The sequence below is a fragment of the Bactrocera oleae genome, chromosome 2, assembly GCF_042242935.1.
Source record: "Bactrocera oleae isolate idBacOlea1 chromosome 2, idBacOlea1, whole genome shotgun sequence".
NCBI lineage: Eukaryota > Metazoa > Arthropoda > Insecta > Diptera > Tephritidae > Bactrocera > Bactrocera oleae.
The window spans coordinates 42,156,207-42,175,723 of NC_091536.1; the positions used below are offsets into that span (position 1 = coordinate 42,156,207).

At 34.7% G+C, this 19,517-nt stretch overlaps 1 protein-coding gene across 10 annotated transcripts in view; it reads left to right on the forward strand.

The window, feature by feature from the left end:
• The window catches only part of Bili (FERM domain-containing protein 8 Bili), a 530,804-nt gene that overhangs the window by 23,643 nt on the left and 487,644 nt on the right, over positions 1–19,517 (forward strand). The window lies entirely within an intron of this gene.

Genomic DNA, 19,517 nt, shown 5'->3' on the forward strand with positions numbered 1-19,517 from the left:
ACAATAATAATATAAATACTCCAAACTAAAAGTGATTATAACAGGTGTACCGAAGGGAAGTATTTTAGGACCACTTCGGTATATTTTGTATACTAGAGATTTACCGTTAGCACCGAACAGTATGACTGCCACTCTTGCTGTTGACACTGAAATACTATGTGTCGAAACCACAGCAGATAAAGCAGCGATGCAATAGAGAATAAAACTCAACGGTGGCAAGTCGGTTCATGTGAATTTCATAAACAAAAGAATTACTTATCACCCTACAAGTATTTTTTATGTCTGCATACCATATGCCAATACAGCCAAATATCTTGGCATTATGGTCGATGCTAAATTTCGATGGAAAGAGCACACTAAGATGGAAGGATTGAACTTAAAACGATTTTGTCAAAAATGGAATGCTGCTCTGTTTGTTTTTTCACGTCGTTATTGTTGATTTTTTTTCATTCCTTCCTTCGTTTCGGACAGTAATGCGAATTATATTGGAAATTTGATAACGCAAAAACTGTGCGACACTTTTTAGAAGGAGAATGTGTTACATAGAACCGATTGCCCTTCGCAACGCAATTCATTTTCGCAACAAATTTCTATTCGAATCGCCTTACAGAGTAACCCCCCTGGATTAAAGCAAAGTTTTAGTGATCGATAATAACAGATAACTTTTTTATTCATGCCTCTCAAACAATTAAAGTAATTTTTATTCATCTTATGAAACGACGTGGCTAGAAAGAACTAGCAAAACGTTTTCCGTTGGATGCAAACCGCTGGCTGGATTTAGTTATTCATATAGTTGCTATAAGAAATGCACCTATCAAGATTATTATAGCTTCGGTGCAGGCAAAGTTCAAATTTTGTCTTATTAATAGTTGCGATTTCGAGTTTTTATTGTACAAGTATATTCCATCTTTTTCATATTTTACTTAGTGTTCTTATGGGGACAGCTTGACTTGCTGAGTTCCACTTTCGTTTTTGAATATATTACTAATTCCTTATTTTTAATATTTAAAATTTCTGAAAAAAATATAAATAACATACACTTTAGTAATCTGCTAACATGATCAAGTGAACAATGACAATTGTATCCCTGCAAAATATTACTTATGGTATATAAGTCCGATTTAAAATTTTTAGATGCTTGCAGAGATATGTATGAAATTACGTCTTAAAGTACATACTTATATAGTTGGCGTTCATTGCCCAATATTTTAAATGTTGTACCATTTGATATATTTTAATATTTCTGATGTCATTCGTTACATATTTCCGATTTAACGTAAATACATATTCTTGTATGTTAACACTTCTACGACGTTTAGGTTACTTTTTCAGAGCGGAACTCTAGCTATAGTTAATCCTTGTTTTATTTTAACGTTTTTATATAGTGCTGTGACCAATTTCTATGGGTTATAGTACGTCTTTCAGTAATTCCTGGCCAATTTTATATATATTTAGTACCAGTCCACTTTCTTACTAGGGAAGTATGCCCACTTAATATCAATAAGATATCTCAGAGACTGAATAAGTATATTTTCTACGTAAACAGTGAACTGAAACGTGTGCAGACTGGGCGGAGAAATGAATAAAAAGGAAGCAAGAAACGTCAACTTCGGCTGTATCAAAGCTGTTATAAATATGTCCCTTTAACAGTTGCATTTCTTATAGAAACTATTTGCGTAACTAAATATGAATACGTAACCGACCAACGGTTTGCATCCGATGGAAAACGTTTTGCTAGTGTTTCTAGACAGGTTTTTTAATATAAACAGATTATAACAAGTAAGGAAGGGCTAAGTTCGGGTGTAACCGAACATTTTATACTCTTGCAACTTGCAGGAATCAAATGCTTTCAGGTGCTGGCAAAACTTTATATTAAACTTTGCGAAAAAATTTATCTCCACTGCTAGTAGCTGCAAGATATCAGGAAGAATAAAATTTACAGTTACTCTCACATATAACGAAAACGTAAAGAAACGGAAAAACAGCAGAAACAACTAAGAAAATATCAACACTTAAAAATCAATCAATTTATATTTTCACAATTCAATACAATCAAATTAAACAAAATCAAAGTAAATGCATCAAATATTGCTCGTATACCGATGAGCTTGAACAGTGTTTCTTCATATGGCAGTATATATTTCTTCTAGTAGAAATTTCACTAGCCGAAACTAGCAGCTCTCTCAGCATTTAAAACTTTCAACTTGTGCTCTCTTCAGTTAGTTTTGTCTATTAACAAGCCATAAACTAATAAAATGCTCCCAGGGTTTCATTTAGTTATTGATTTATGACAATTTTAGTAGTTTTTAACCAAAACGTTATATAGACAATTGGCGGGGTTATCAACTGATTTCATCTATGGTATTTTCACACTGTAGTATTAAGGGTTGAAAAAATTTATCCTGTACCAATTTGGGTGATATATACATTCATCTAATTAGGGGCGGGGCCACGCCCATTATTTATATTTGAGTTCAGTATCTTAATTTGCGGCTTGGTTATGGCAATTATAAGTTTTCGATTAATGTCGTTTTGTAGGCGTTTCAGTGGTCCGATTACGCCCATCCACCAACATCTAGGGATATGAGGTTTATGGTAGACCAAGACCAATTTCATTTATATTGAGCGCCAAACCATTAATATTGTTTTATAACTTTTAAGAAAACGTGTGCACTTAATTTTATTAGAATATTTGACGAACCTAAATGGTTTAAAGCCATAAATCTTTATACAAAGTATATTGAGGGTAGAGAAATGGAAGGGTTGATTGCATAAGTTTTTGACATTCTTCAGGTATACTTGAGAATAGAGTTGCAAAACAAGCGATAGGACTATCAAAGTATCGGTAGTTTTATTTTCGGCTCACTATCGATAGTTTAGTTTGACTAAGTTTGACGTGATAGCCTTAAAATTACCTTTTCATTCTTAGGTTGGTTGCGTGGACGAGTTTCATATTTTTTTTATACTTTAATTAGCTGTTGAATGTGTTAGAAGGAATGGTGCGACTATGTTGGAAATATTTATAATTAGGTAAGAATATCTGTTGTTCTGAAATGGCAATATTTTTTAACCATAGATTCACATTCCTAATGATTATTTTCGAATACCGGCATTTTTCGGGCATGACAAGAGACCATGTGCAATAATTTCCCAGAATATATCAGGTATACCTCAAATTTACTAACATTTTTACTTACGTCAATCACGTCATGCAGTTATATTTTAGTTTTCATTTCAAATACTGCCTTGACTTACTTATATGATGGTTAATACAAGTATTGTTCTTGATACTCATGTTGTTCGCTGGCACTTACTTATTCTATAGGCAAGTAAAACATAAAACATATTTTATTATATGTTTATATTTTTCCAACATGTTGCTACAGAGTATAATAGTTTTGCTCACCGAACGGTTGTTTATAACACCTTAAACTAATCGAGATTGGTTATATATATACCATATAAATGATCAGAATGACGAAGCGAGTTAAACTCCGGGTGATTGTCTCTCTGTCCTTCCAAACTGTAACTTGAGTAAAAATTAAGATATATTGATGAAATTTGGTACACATGTTCCTTGGTACCGTAAGAATTTTAGTTTTGTAGATGGGCATAATATTACCACTGTCACGCCCACAAACCTCCATTAATCAAAACCTAAAAAAATAACACGAAATTAAGATATAAACCTGTCACTTGATACAAGGAATTGCATTGGGGAGGAGCATCTATGGTTGAAAAAATGTATATATCTCCTAACATTCAAGCTATATAACCCATATTTGCACGGAATAAATATTTTTGACTCTTCCTTTGACAGTGTGAAATTATATGAATTCGGATGATAACCTCGCCCACTCCTATTAAAAGTAAATAAATCATTTCATACTCCTATTAAAAGTAAATAAGTCATTTTGGGGACCTAGTGCCTGGTGCTAACGTTTTACCGGAAATAACCATTAATCTATGAGATTTTGAACTTCCTGTTTACTTCATACCGCATATATCGGCCAATACTTGTATGTGAGCTATCTTAATAAATTTAAGTGGATGTATTTTTCTTATAATGGTGCATTTTGTGTCTAAATTGCTTTAATCCCTATATAAATAATCACAGAATTTTCAAACATCCGGTGGATTTTACTCCATACATATTTGTTCGTGATAATAAATATATGAGGTACCTTAATGAAACTCAGGGGGCATTTTATTCTGTAAATATTATATCTCTCATATACTTATATAAGATTTTCAGCCAACTGGACCCTATGCCTTACATATATATTATATTATTATATATTGGATATACTATAGTTTAATGCCGAAAATATGTGAATTTAGTCTACAAATTACTCCAACTCCCAAATACTACATATATTGATTTTCGTTATTCTAACAAACGTTATGCTGAACTTGTCGTTCAATGAGTTATACTTGTATATTTATAAAATTGCTTGAAAATATTATATGTTCTCAAGTACACCCAACCAATTTAACATTCATTATTCGACGAAATCGTAAATGGATTACAATCAAATTTACTTAGTTTTATTATTAAATTTTACTTCGCATTAGCTAAATTTTATTCAAATCATCTTCTAATGAAATATATGGGATAAAAACTCTACTGAAGAAGTTAAATTTAATATAATGAGTTGATGTGAAAACGTCAACCAGAGCGACCGCAATTCATTATTTTAAAGATATAAAGCTTGGACCAAGGTCTAGACCTATTTCATTCATAATCACACACAATTCTTAAGACTGATTTAAGACAAGATATTAAAATATCACATTTTGACCAAACTGAACGGTTTAAAGTCAGCTGGAATAACGGAAGTCATTATACTGTGGGCACTGAACGACATATTTGGCATAAAACTTTTTAGTAAATAAAACGAAGTATATGGTAGTATTGACCTGATGTTATCTACTTTTGCCAATACCACATACTATCGAGTTTTCGAATAGGGATGATATGATTTCTAAGTGCCGTTTCGGCCAATTTTAAAATGTCATGATCTGTAATTTTGTTTTATTGTACTAAACCATGTTTATAATTTCATCATTGAAAGATATACGCAAGGACAACGTTTACAAATTATTAAAAATGGCGCTTTTGCCATCTCCGATGAGGCTCACTTTCATCTGAGTGGTGCGGTAAATAAACAAAATTGTCGATTCTGGTCCGAAGAAAATCCAAAAATTATTCATGAAAAACCATTACATTCACCTAAATTGACACTTTGATGTGGATAATGGTCTGGTGGAATCGTCGGTTTTTACTTCTTTGGAAATGAAGCTGGTGGCTGGCCGTTACTGTCAATTGAGAGCGGTATAGATCAATGATAACCAACTTTTTATGGCCGCAATTGAAAGAAGTTGATCTTGATAACATCCGGTTCCATCAAGACGGAGCTACGTGCTACAAAGCACGTGCAACAACCGAATTATTGCGAGAAAAGTTTGAATTCGATAATTTCAAGAAATTGTGTCATTGAATGGCCTCCAAGAAGTTGTGATTTAACACCATTAAACTACTTCTTGTAGGGTTATTTGAAATCATCGGTCTTTAGCAACGAAACACACTTTCTTCAAGCTTTAGAAGTCAATATTGAACGTGGTATTCATGACATACGACTTGATAGTGGAAAAAGTACTCGAATATTAAGTTCATCGCATTTGTTCCTACAAAAGTCATGGAAGGCGCAAAGATGCACATACACATATGACATATTCGGTAGGTAGGGGCTTCAACAGTTTTGGTTCGACAATTTTTGGTCATTATGTGGCATATTTTGAAAGCACTATTCGTGCAAAGTTTTATCCTCTTATATTAATTGCTTCTTGATTTGAATACCGGAAAGTGAAGGAATCATATGGAATTTAAAATTGTATTATATGCGAAGTAGGCGTGTTTGTACACACTGTAACAAAGGAATATCAGATGAATAATATGTACCGAATTTGGTTGAAATCGGTCCCTAAAGATGGGCGGTGCCACGCACGCTGTCCAATTATTGTATTGGGTTTTATAAAGCTTATATGTACCATTCTATGTGTAAAATCAAAGTCTCTGACTTGTTTATTTAATGAGTATGGTAGTTTTAATCAATACGACATCCCACACCACACATCCCACACCAGCAACTAACGAAAAGAACTGGATCATCGCAACACATTCGAGTGCGACAACGATCCTGCGCGCTACCTTTATTTGTTTTAAAACTTTGTTACGGTTCTTGGATTGGATTCTTGCCGCCACGTTCGTCTAAGTCCATGTTTTAATAACTTTACCGAAATAAAAACGTCATAATTTTAAATATATACGTTTTTTTTAAGTGACGTTGTGAAAATAAATAGTGAATAGTGGAATTATCCACAAAATTAAACAAATATTTTTTTTTTATTATTCAATGTGAATAGCACGGTGCTATCCCCATAAAATTGGGTACACAAATAGTCATGGTCCTTCGAGTCTCACAGAAAGGCACTATTAGATTTGAAATAAATCTTAAAAACAAAAACGAAACAAAAGGGTGGTGACAAAAAAAAAGTGCAGTGAGACAAAAAGTGGTGTTGCAAAGAAAAAAATACACATATATGGTACATCCGCATATTTGGTGTCTGGGGCCTTAAAAAGGTATAGTCCGGTTTCGACAATTTTTGGGCGTTAGATTAAATACTTTGAGGGCACTGTGCAAAGATTTACTCTAACAACCGCAGTGCTGTTTAATTTGTATACTGTAAAGTGAAAAGATCAGATATAATTTAAAAGTTTGTTATATAGGAAGTAGGCGTGGTTGTCTACCGATTTTTACAATGTATGATAAAAATGATTGGGTATGTAAATGGTCTAGTAGTTCCTGAGATATAGATTTCAGCTTAAAGGATCCCATAAAGCCCGTCTTTTTCAACCTGGCAGTGAAATTTGATGTGTGTGGCTCTTTTATTCACTGAGTTATCGCACTTATAGTAATTTTCAACATAACCGTTTTATGGGGAGTGGGCGTGGTTATTATTTGATTTTCCCCATTTTCACAGTGTATAAAGAAATGCTAAAAATACTTCTCAGCGAGTTAGGTTGAGATCTCTTCAGTGATTCGGGAGATATGTACATTTAGCCATTTAGAGGGCGGGACCACACCAAATGTCTAAAAATGTTTTGCCCACAATGGCCCCCTACCACTGCGATCCCTTGCACCAAATTACAGTTTTGTATCTTAATTTAGGGCTTAGTTATGACACTTTATAGGTTTCGTTTAATAGCGTTTTGTGGGAGTGGCAGTGGTCCGATTACGCGCATCTCAATTTTTACTCAAGCTATCGCTTGCATGGACAGACAGTCACCCGGGTTTCAACTCGTCTAGTTACCCTAATCATTTATATATACTAGGGTCGAAATTGGACCAATAGAAAATAAAATTTATTAGCAATGTTAATAGTATTTAAATTTTATTGAAGAATTTGAAGAAAATGTAAACAAAATCTAAAGAAAGTTGTAGTATATCTGTATCACGATTTATGGTAATTGCAATACAAATTATTAAATTATCACTTATGAAATTTGCTGGAATTCAATTAAATCTTCACAAAATTGTCTGACATTAGATTCAACATTACCAATTCTCTTTTGAAATTTAACGAATTCTAACTCTTCCTGGAGTGCTCTCATATTTTGAGTTAACGTTTTTTGGTTAAAAAACGATAATTCTTCCCAACTCGAAATACAATTTTCCTATTTTTTTCTTTATTATTGGTAAATTTATTTATTTCTTTACATTCAATTTGTAAACAAAATTATGAACATAATTTTTAAGTTTGGTAGGCGATATTTATTTTTAATCAGGCATTTAATAAAATTTTTTTTTGGAAGTGTAGTGTCATCGATGCTCACACATGCATCTATTTCATCATACTTTACCGTAAATCGCTTACAGTGAGAGTACAGAGATATGCAATTCAGTAGAACACAAAATGTAACTAATACTACAAATATAAACTTAAGTGAAGTTGATGATAATGTTGATAATAATTCAGTCCCTTTGCGAAGTTCGTTCAAATGTGCATCCGTTTAAATACCGCCTAATTTTACAATTAATTATATGAATTCTAAAGTTTAATTTTTTTTTTAAATTTATTTTTGTAAATTGTTTTCTACAACTATCTTTAGAATTTCGGAGTAGCACCGGCATGAGCGTACATAACTCATGAAATTCATGATATTCTCAAGTTTTTGTTTTTGGTTAGGAGTTACTTATGTAGATCGCAGCGATGATAATTTTTTTCCATTTTACATTTACAAAAGCTTAAATCGCCAATTTCAGTCAAACTCACTGTATTTAAAGTGGAATTAATTGCACTCATATTGCACGTATACATTAAATAGATCGCAACACCTCCTGCTCGAATGTTCAGTCGTTTATATAATATTTGACGACACAAGTTTCGATTAAGAGCACAATGTTTGATTTTCGTATTACTGTATCTGTGAGATCCTAAAATGACTTTGAAGACTTTGGAAATTAAGAGTGTATTTTGAATTGAACAATGGCAACATTGCTCAAATGAAAACTAAAGACAACAACTGATTTCTACGTTGTCACTACGCTCATAACTTTTGACAAATTTCGTTTGATACGGACGGGAAGTACGGAAAGGCGGCGCAACGATCACTTATTCCACCTAAATGCTTTGAACACGAAGACGACAAATGTCGTCTTGAAGCCAGCTTGTAGTACATTTTGAAGACGGTAGCGATATACATATGTAACAACCCTCTGAGGTACAAAATTTTGTTGTTGCCGTACTAAAACCTTTCTTTATACTGAAATTTAAACATTTTGTTCTAAGTCGATTTATTTGTTTTAAATTATTAATTGTTATTACAAATGATACATCAGAGCTATTTTATGCTTTTATTGGTAACGGGGCATCTCGACACGCAATTAAAGATTTCGATAAATCTTGCCAGCAATATTGCCTATAGACACCGCACATTGCTAATGTCTTGCAATTGATGTCTAAATATATGTCATGCCTTACATTGTTAGTAATAAACTGTCATTTCGGTAGTTTGAACATGCATAGCTTCGGTCGCATGATGCCAGCAAAGATGAAATGCCAACGTTTTATGCTTTGATGAGTAAACTGCAATTTAGCAAGGTAATATTCAAAACATAAATTTTAAAAATACATGACAAATTAATAATTGTGATAATTCTTAGCATGTGCAAATATCATTGCTCATATTTAATGATTGAATTCATAAATAAACTTTATGCAACAATTATTTAAGTCTTAAAATATGAAATCTTATTATTCCTTTTTCTCTCCATTTATATATTTGTCATCCCCATAAAATTTTTCAGACATGCGCTATGTATATCAGCTCGAACTTAACTACCCGTCGCCATTTCGGAAATGATTATTTCATGGTAGCAATTGCCCACACAAGAACATTGCCAACCTCAATGGAAATGTATTTGACAGATAGTTAGCAATGTACATTGCCTGTGGAGATGCGGCGTAAGATAACGTTAGACTTTATAAAACTTTGAATCATTTTACATTTCACATATTAGTCCCAATACTACAGCTGCTCATTGTCGTCGGCAAAATTAGAAATGGTTTTATTTAGCGATATCGACAACTGCAAGCCTGTTGCCGTGATGTTGTCTAAATATCTGTATCCATAAAACGTGTGTATGTTAATATTTGACAGATGCTGCCTGTCGCTTGTCGTCGTCTATATGTTCAGCGTTTGAGACCCGAACTACTTGAAGTTATGTATGCGAAATGAATCGAACAAGCATACGTATCAAAATTTATGTGCATTGTTAAAATGTGTTTATGGGTATACACACACACGTAGCTGCTCATAGCAAAATAAAGGCGAGACGGAAATTTGAAAAAGTGACGCGTGTCAATAGAGAGTGGTATATATCGATAATAACCAAATTTGTATGGCCGTAATTGGAAGAAGTTGATCTTGACAACATCTGATTCCAACATGACGCGGCTACGTGCTACACAGCACGTGCGACAAACGAATTATTGTGAGAAAAGTTTGAATTCGATAATTTCAAGAAATTGTGTGATTGAATGGCCTCTAAGAAATTGTACTTCTTGTGGGGTTACTTGAAATCATCGGCCTTTAGCAACAAAACACACTCTCTTCAAGCTTTAGAAGTCAATATTGAAAGTGCTATTCATGACATACGACTTGATTTTGGGATACAGTTATCTTTGTTCACTTGTGTTATTTATATTTTTTTCAGAAATTTTAAATTTTCCGTCGAGGATGGTTTAGATTCACAATTTGATCAACTATATAATGTTTTAACAATGTATTTATTTATTTTTTAAATTATTGCTGATTTTAGAACGTTTTATATGGAATTCCGGCAGACTGCAGTTGTGTCAGATATTCAAAAGTATATTTGAGTTGCAGTTGCGAATGGTAGATGGCGCTGAGATTATATTCTAAGATAGCATAAGGGGCATTAATAAATTATGTAAGGCGTTAGGGGAGGGGGGTGTTTAGTGAATCTTATAACTTCTTACCAAGGGCAGGGAGGGTAGTGAACTTTATATTACGTAAAATTTTAAATTTTAAAATTCATCACATCCGCGGTAAGAGTTGGCGTTATAGAATAGCGCCATCTGTACTTCATCTCTTTAACTTGATATTGAAACAGATAAAAATCTATTATTATACCTTGAACAGGGTATATTAATTTTGCCACGAAGTTTGTAACACCCATAAGGAAACGTCGGAGACCATATAAAGTATATATATAAATGATCACCGTGACGAGCTGAGTTGATTTAGCCATGTCCGTCTGTCTGTCCGTCCGTCCGTCTGTCCGTCTGTATATACGCGAACTAGTCCCTCAGTTTTTGAGATATCGATCTGAAATTTTGAACAATTCTTTTTCTCCCCAAGAAGCTGCTCATGTGTCGGAACGGCCGATATCGGACCACTATAGCATATAGCTGCCATACAAACTGAACAATCGGAATCAAGTGTTTGTATGGGAAACTCTTTCATTTGACGAGGTATCTTCACGAAATTTGGCACGGATTATTAGTTAAGGCAACAATGTAATCTCCGAAGAAATTATTCAGATCGGATGACTATAGCATATAGCTGCCATACAAACTGAACAACCGGAATGAAGTGCTTGTATGGAAAACTCTTTCATTTGACAAGGTATCTTCACGAAATTTGGCATGTATTATTATTTAAAGCATTAATCTAATCTCCGAAGAAATTGTATGGATCGTATGACTATAGAATATAGCTGCCATATTAACTGAACGATCGGAGTAAAGTGCTTGCATGGAACATTTTTTTATTTGACGAGGTATCTTCACGAAATTAGGCACGAGTTATTGCTTAAGGAAACAAATTATTCTCCACAGAAATTGGTCAGATCAGATCACTATATCATATAGCTGCCATACAAATTGAACGTTCGGAATCAAGTTCTTGTAAGGGGCCTTTGTTTTTGTGAAGGGTATTATAGCTTCGGCGCAACCGAAGTTAACGTTTTTTCTTGTTCTATTGTTATTTTCGTTGTCATCTTATACCAGAGAACGTATATTAAATATTATATTATATATTATATTATATATTATATTATTATACTCTCGCAACCTGTTGCTACAGAGTATAATAGTTTTGTTCACCTAACGGTTGTTTGTATCACCTAAAACTAATCGAGTTAGATATAGGGTTATATATATATAAATGATCAGGATGAAGAGACGAGTTGAAATCCGGGTGACTGTCTGTCCGTCCGTCCGTCTGTCCGTCCGTCCGTGCAAGCTCTAACTTGAGTAAAAATTGAGATATCTTTATGAAACTTGGTAGACATGTTTCATGGTACCGTGAGACGGTTGGTATTGCAGACGGGCGTAATCGGACCACTGCCACGCCCACAAAACGCCATTAATCAAAAACAAATAACTTGCCATAACTAAGCTCCGAAATAAGATACAAGACTGTTATTTGGTACACAGGATCACATTAGGGAGGGGCATCTGCAGTTAAAATTTTTTTTAAAAAGTGGGCGTGGTCCCGCCTCTAATAGGTTTAATGTGCATATCTCCTAAACCGCTAATGCTATAATAACAAAATTCACTGAAAGCAAATGTCTTTAGCACTTCTATTGACAGTGTGAAAATAGTTGAAATCGGGTGACAACTCCGCCCACTCCCTATATAACGGTACTGTTCAAAACTACTAAAAGCGTGATAAATCAAGCACTAAACACGCCAGAGACATTAAATTTTTTCTCTGAGATGGTATATATCGGCTTTATAGGAACCGCGTTCAAAATTAGTCAGTGGGCGTGGCACAGCCCACTTTTAGGTGAAAACCCATATCTTGAGATCTGCTCAACCGATTTCAACCAAATTCGATGCGTAACGTTCTTTTCATGTTTCTATGTCATAGTGCGAAAATGGGCGAAATTGGACTACAACCACGCCTATTTCCCATATAACACCTTTTTCAATTCCATCTGATTCTTTCACTTTCCACTATGCAAATCAGGTAACAATAATTATATCGGGGTAAAACTGTGCGTGAATAATGCAATTAAAGTATGCCACCTTGCGGCCAAAAGTTGTCTAAATCGAACCAAAACTGTTCAAACCCCTAAGTACTAAATATGTGGACCCCAGTGCCTATAGTTGACCTTCTACCATAAATATCAGTCAATCCACAAAGAAATCTAAAACGAGTATACCATTTGACTTTGCGAGAGTATAAAATGTTCGGTTACATCCGAACTTAGCCCTTCCTTACTTGTATATTATAATATACGTTCTCTGCTTATACGTGAAGTGTGTTAATAGATGCATATTTTTAGTTAACACAGCTTCTTTATTTCACTTCATTCATACAGTATATGCATACTTACTTGTAAATATTTCCGCAACATTCCTTCTAACACATTCAACAGCTAATTAAAGTATAAAAATAATTTGAAACCCGTCCACGCAACCAAACCAAGAATGAAAAGGTAATTTTAAGGCCACCACGTCAAAAATTATACTTCATATTTGGTATTACCAGAATATATCATTACATAACTTAATTAAGTGAAATTTTTCAATTTTATGAAAATTGTTGGTAAGTCTAGTTAAGGTATAAAATATCGATAGTCAAACTAAACTATCGATAGTGCGCCGAAAATAAAACTACCAAAACGACATTTATCGAAAACTTATAAATTGCCTTAACAAAACCGTAATAACCGCTAAAATACAAAACTCAAATTCAAATATTTAAAAATGAGCGAAGCCCCGCCTCTAATAAGTTGAATGTATATATCACCCAAATTTACACAGGATAAATTTTTTCAACCCCTATTATGACAGTGTGAAAATACCATAGATGAAATCAGTTGATAACCCCACCCACTCCGTATATAACGGTTTTGTTAAAAACTACTAAAATTGTGATAAATCAATAACTAAATGAAACCTTGGGAGCATTTTATTAGTTTGTGGCTTTTTAATAGCAGAAACTAACTGAAGAGAGCACAAGTTGAAAGTGTTAAATGCTGAGAGAGCTGCTAGTGAAATTTCTACTAGCAGAAAATATATACTGCCATATGAAGAAACAGTGTTAAAGCACATCTGGTACAGAGTATAGTAGTTATGTTCCCCTAACGGTTGTTTGTATCACCTAAAACTAATCGAGTTAGATATAGGGTTATGTACCTATATATAAATGATCAGGATGAAGCGACGAGTTGAAATCCGGGGGACTGTCTGTCCGTCCGTCTGTGCAAGCTGTAACTTGGGTAAAAATTGAGATATCTTTATGAAACGTGGTACACATATTTCTTGGTACCGTGAAACGGTTGGTAGTGCAGACGGGCGCAATCGGACCACTGCCACGCCCACAAAACGACATTAATCAAAAACAAATAACTTGCCATAACTAAGCTCCGCAATAAGATACAAGACTGTTATTTGGTACACAGGATCACATTAGGGAGGGGCATCTGCAGTTAAAATTTTTTTTAAAAAGTGGGCGTGGTCCCGCCTCTAATAGGTTTAATGTGCATATCTCCTAAACCGCTAATACTATAATAACAAAATTCACTAGAAGTAAATGTCTTTAGCACTTCTATTGACGGTGTGAAAATAGTTGAAATCGGGTGGCAACTCCGCCCACTCCCTATATAACGGTACTGTTCAAAACTACTAAAAGCGTGATAAATCAAGCACTAAACACGCCAGAGACATTAAATTTTTTCTCTGAGATGGTATATATCGGCTTTATAGGAACCGCGTTCAAAATTAGTCAGTGGGCGTGGCACAGCCCACTTTTAGGTGAAAACCCATATCTTGAGATCTGCTCAACCGATTTCAACCAAATTCGATGCGTAACGTTCTTTTCATGTTTCTATGTCATAGTGCGAAAATGGGCGAAATCGGACTACAACCACGCTTACTTCCTATGTAACACCATTTTCAATTCCATCTGATTCTTTCACTTTCCACTATGCAAATCAGGTAATAATGATTATATCGGGGTGAAACTTTGCGTGAATAATGCAATTAAAGTATGCCACCTTGCGGCCAAAAATTGTCTAAATCGAACCAAAACTGTTCAAACCCCTAAGTACTAAATATGTGGACCCCAGTGTCTATAGTTGACCTTCTACCGAAAATATCAGTCAATCCACAAAGAAATCTCAAACGAGTATACCATTTGACTTTGCGAGAGTATAAAATGTTCGGTTACATCCGAACTTAGCCCTTCCTTACTTGTTTATATTATTGTTGATTTTAGAAAGTTTTACATGGAATTCCGGCAGACTGCAGTTGTGTCAGATATTCAAGAGTATATTTGAGTTGCAGTTGCGAATGGTAGATGGCGCTGAGATTATATTCTAAAATAGCAAAAGGGGCATTAATAAATTATGTAAGGCGTTAGGGGAGGGGGGTGTTTAGTGAATCTTATAACTTCTTACCAAGGGCAGGGAGGGTAGTGAACTTTGTATTACGTAAAATTTTAAATTTTAAAATTCATCACTTCCGCGGTAAGAGTTGGCGTTATAGAATAGCGTCATCTGTACTTCATCTCTTTAACTTGATATTGAAACAGATAAAAATCTATTATTATACCTTGAACAGGGTATATTAATTTTGCCACGAAGTTTGTAACACCCATAAGGAAACGTCGGAGACCATATAAAGTATATATATAAATGATCACCGTGACGAGCTGAGTTGATTTAGCCATGTCCGTCTGTCTGTCCGTCCGTCCGTCTGTATATACGCGAACTAGTCCCTCAGTTTTTGAGATATCGATCTGAAATTTTGAACAATTCTTTTTCTCCCCAAGAAGCTGCTCATGTGTCGGAACGGCCGATATCGGACCACTATAGCATATAGCTGCCATACAAACTGAACAATCGGAATCAAGTGTTTGTATGGGAAACTCTTTCATTTGACGAGGTATCTTCACGAAATTTGGCACGGATTATTAGTTAAGGCAACAATGTAATCTCCGAAGAAATTATTCAGATCGGATGACTATAGCATATAGCTGCCATACAAACTGAACAACCGGAATGAAGTGCTTGTATGGAAAACTCTTTCATTTGACAAGGTATCTTCACGAAATTTGGCATGTATTATTATTTAAAGCATTAATCTAATCTCCGAAGAAATTGTATGGATCGTATGACTATAGAATATAACTGCCATATTAACTGAACGATCGGAGTAAAGTGCTTGCATGGAACATTTTTTTATTTGACGAGGTATCTTCACGAAATTAGGCACGAGTTATTGCTTAAGGAAACAAATTATTCTCCACAGAAATTGGTCAGATCAGATCACTATATCATATAGCTGCCATACAAATTGAACGTTCGGAATCAAGTTCTTGTAAGGGGCCTTTGTTTTTGTGAAGGGTATTATAGCTTCGGCGCAACCGAAGTTAACGTTTTTTCTTGTTCTATTGTTATTTTCGTTGTCATCTTATACCAGAGAACGTATATTAAATATTATATTATATATTATAATATACGTTCTCTGCTTATACGTGAAGTGTGTTAATAGATGCATATTTTTAGTTAACACAGCTTCTTTATTTCACTTTATTCATACAGTATATGCATACTTACTTGTAAATATTACCGCAACATTCCTTCTAACACATTCAACAGCTAATTAAAGTATAAAAATAATTTGAAACCCGTCCACGCAACCAAACCAAGAATGAAAAGGTAATTTTAAGGCCACCACGTCAAAAATTATACTTCATATTTGGTATTACCAGAATATATCATTACATAACTTAATTAAGTGAAATTTTTCAATTTTATGAAAATTGGTGGTAAGTCTAGTTGAGGTATAAAATATCGATAGTCAAACTAAACTATCGATAGTGCGCCGAAAATAAAACTACCAAAACGACATTTATCGAAAACTTATAAATTGCCTTAACAAAACCGCAATAACCGCTAAAATACAAAACTCAAATTCAAATATTTAAAAATGAGCGAAGCTCCGCCTCTAATAAGTTGAATGTATATATCACCCAAATTTACACAGGATAAATTTTTTCAACCCCTATTATGACAGTGTGAAAATACCATAGATGAAATCAGTTGATAACCCCACCCACTTCGTATATAACGGTTTTGTTAAAAACTACTAAAATTGTGATAAATCAATAACTAAATGAAACCCTGGGAGCATTTTATTAGTTTGTGGCTTTTTAATAGCAGAAACTAACTGAAGAGAGCACAAGTTGAAAGTGTTAAATGCTGAGAGAGCTGCTAGTGAAATTCCTACTAGCAGAAAATATATACTGCCATATGAAGAAACAGTGTTAAAGCACATCTGGTACAGAGTATAGTAGTTATGTTCCCCTAACGGTTGTTTGTATCACCTAAAACTAATCGAGTTAGATATAGGGTTATGTACCTATATATAAATGATCAGGATGAAGAGACGAGTTGAAATCCGGGGGACTGTCTGTCCGTCCGTCTGTGCAAGCTGTAACTTGGGTAAAAATTGAGATAGCTTTATGAAACTTGGTACACATATTTCTTGGTACCGTGAAACGGTTGGTAGTGCAGATGGGCGTATTAGGACAACTGCCACGCCCACTAAACGCCATTATTCAAAAACAAATTAATTGCCATAACTAAGCTCCACAATAAAATACACTACTGTTTTTTGGTACACAGATCAGGCATACGAGAGGGGCATACGCAGTTTAAAATTTTTTTTTAAAGTTTATCTGGTCCCACCCTCAAATAGGTTTAATATGTATATCTCGTAAGCCGCTAAAGCTATAATAACAAAACTCACCGAGAACAAATATTTTTAGTACCTCAATCGACAGTGTGAAATCGGGTGACAACCCCGCCCCTCCCCATTTAACGGTACTGTAAAAAACTACTAAAAGCGCGATAAATCAATCACTAAACAGGCCAGAGACATTAATTTTATCACTGGGATGATATGAGATGACTTAATAGGAAACGCATTCAAAATTAGACAGTGGAAATTAGGTGAAACACCATATAAATTCATAACATAACATTCTTTTCACGTCTCTATGTTATAGTCCGAAAATGGGCGAAATCGAATTACAACCACGCCTATTTCCCATATAACACCATTTTAAATTCCATCTGATCCTTTCACTTTCCACTATGTAAATCAAGCAACAATGATTGCATCAGGGTTGCGTGAGTAATGCGTTTAAAGTATGCCATCTTGTGACCAAAAATTGTCGAAATCGAACCAAAACTGGGTTCCTAGGCTCTGCATATATGAACCTCAGACTTTTTACCGAAAACATCGGTCAATGAGTAAGATACATAAATAATTGAAATTCATATAAAAAAATAAGTAAATGAAACTCTCGATAAAAGTATTATATGTTTTTGTGTCAAAATGGGTTGAATCGGATCAATACTTCCTTTAATATAAAATGTTGCCAACTCCTTGTTGACTTCACTTATTCTTTCACCTTGGGTGCGGTGTTATACTCACTTTTTGTCACAATTGTACTACTTTTAGTAAAAAACTCTTTATTTAATTTTTTTTTTAAACTTTAGTATTGTAAAAATATATATTTTTTTTTTGACACTTTATAATATTAAAAAGTTCACGTTCTTAGCTTTAAGGTTTTAAATAATCAATCATACACTTTCAGTTTTTTAAATTCACTTGTACTTCACTTCGATGAAAATCACTCGGCCGGGAACGTTTTGATGTATAACCTTATAGGTCATGGATGAAAGCGAAAAAGAGAGCCATTCTGGTCTGACTGGTCCCTTTTGATCATTCGGGTGGTGGAAAAGACGGTGGTTGCAGTGTGGGTGTATAGTGTAGATGTAGAGTGTGGTTGGTTAATTGTATATGGTTGTGTTGGTGAGTGATATGGTGTGTTGTAGGTGGTGTATGATGTTGCGTTGGTTATGTTGTACGGTGGGTTGTGAGCTTAGTTGTCGCGGGATTAGAAGTCGCATGAACATCCCGGCCCCCCTAGGCGAATTAATTGCCTAGAAGTCTCTGCAACTGTTGCTGATGCAGATGATTGGCTGTGTGGTACCGTGGCGCTTTGCATCCTTGGTGCTGCGATGGGTGGACCAGATGCTCTAGGCGCAGCAATTACGGACCTCACAGTCTTGGGAGCGCTGTGTATATCTTCTACGTCCATTTCTATTGGAATAGGAATATATAATATTAAAATATGGTTTGGCTCATAATTTTGAATTATGATATTTGTTACTTGGTTTGAAAAATATATATATATATATATATATGTATATGTGACTATATATGTTGTGGTTAATTTTTAATCGCGTTTGTTAGTGTTAGATTTGCATGTACGAATTATAAAACGGTAGTATTTCGAGTTAAACGAATTAATTGTCGGTTTTGATTTTATTTATGCGCTTGTCTTGGCGGGGTTTGTGTAATCGGTTCTTCGGTGTTCGGAAGAAAACACAATTTTACTAATGGTCGAGTTAGTATACCAGTTTGGGTTCGTACGTCTACTATTCTTATGTGACCATCTCGTCCCCGATGGACCTTTTCAATGCGGCCTAGTCGCCATTCTGTTGGAGGAATTCATTCATCATGTATGATGACGCATTCGCCCGTATTTGGTTCCTTCTGGATCGTTTTCCACCGATGTCTCTTATGGAGATCTTTAAGGTAATCTTCCTTCCATCTATGGCTGAATTCATGATGAAGTATCTTAATTTTTTCCCATCGGTGTATTAAATTGAGTGAGTCTCCTTCTGCCTCAGGTATGGCGAGAAGTGGAGCTCCTCTGAGGAAATGTCCAGGTGTAAGAGCTGTGAAATCGGAGGGATCTTGCGAGAGTGGTGAGATGGGTCTTGAATTTAGTACGGCTTCTATACGTGCGAGTAGTGTGGTAAATTCCTCATAATTAAATTTATGATTACCTGCCGTTTTCTTTAAATGGGACTTAAAGCTTTTTACAGCTGATTCCC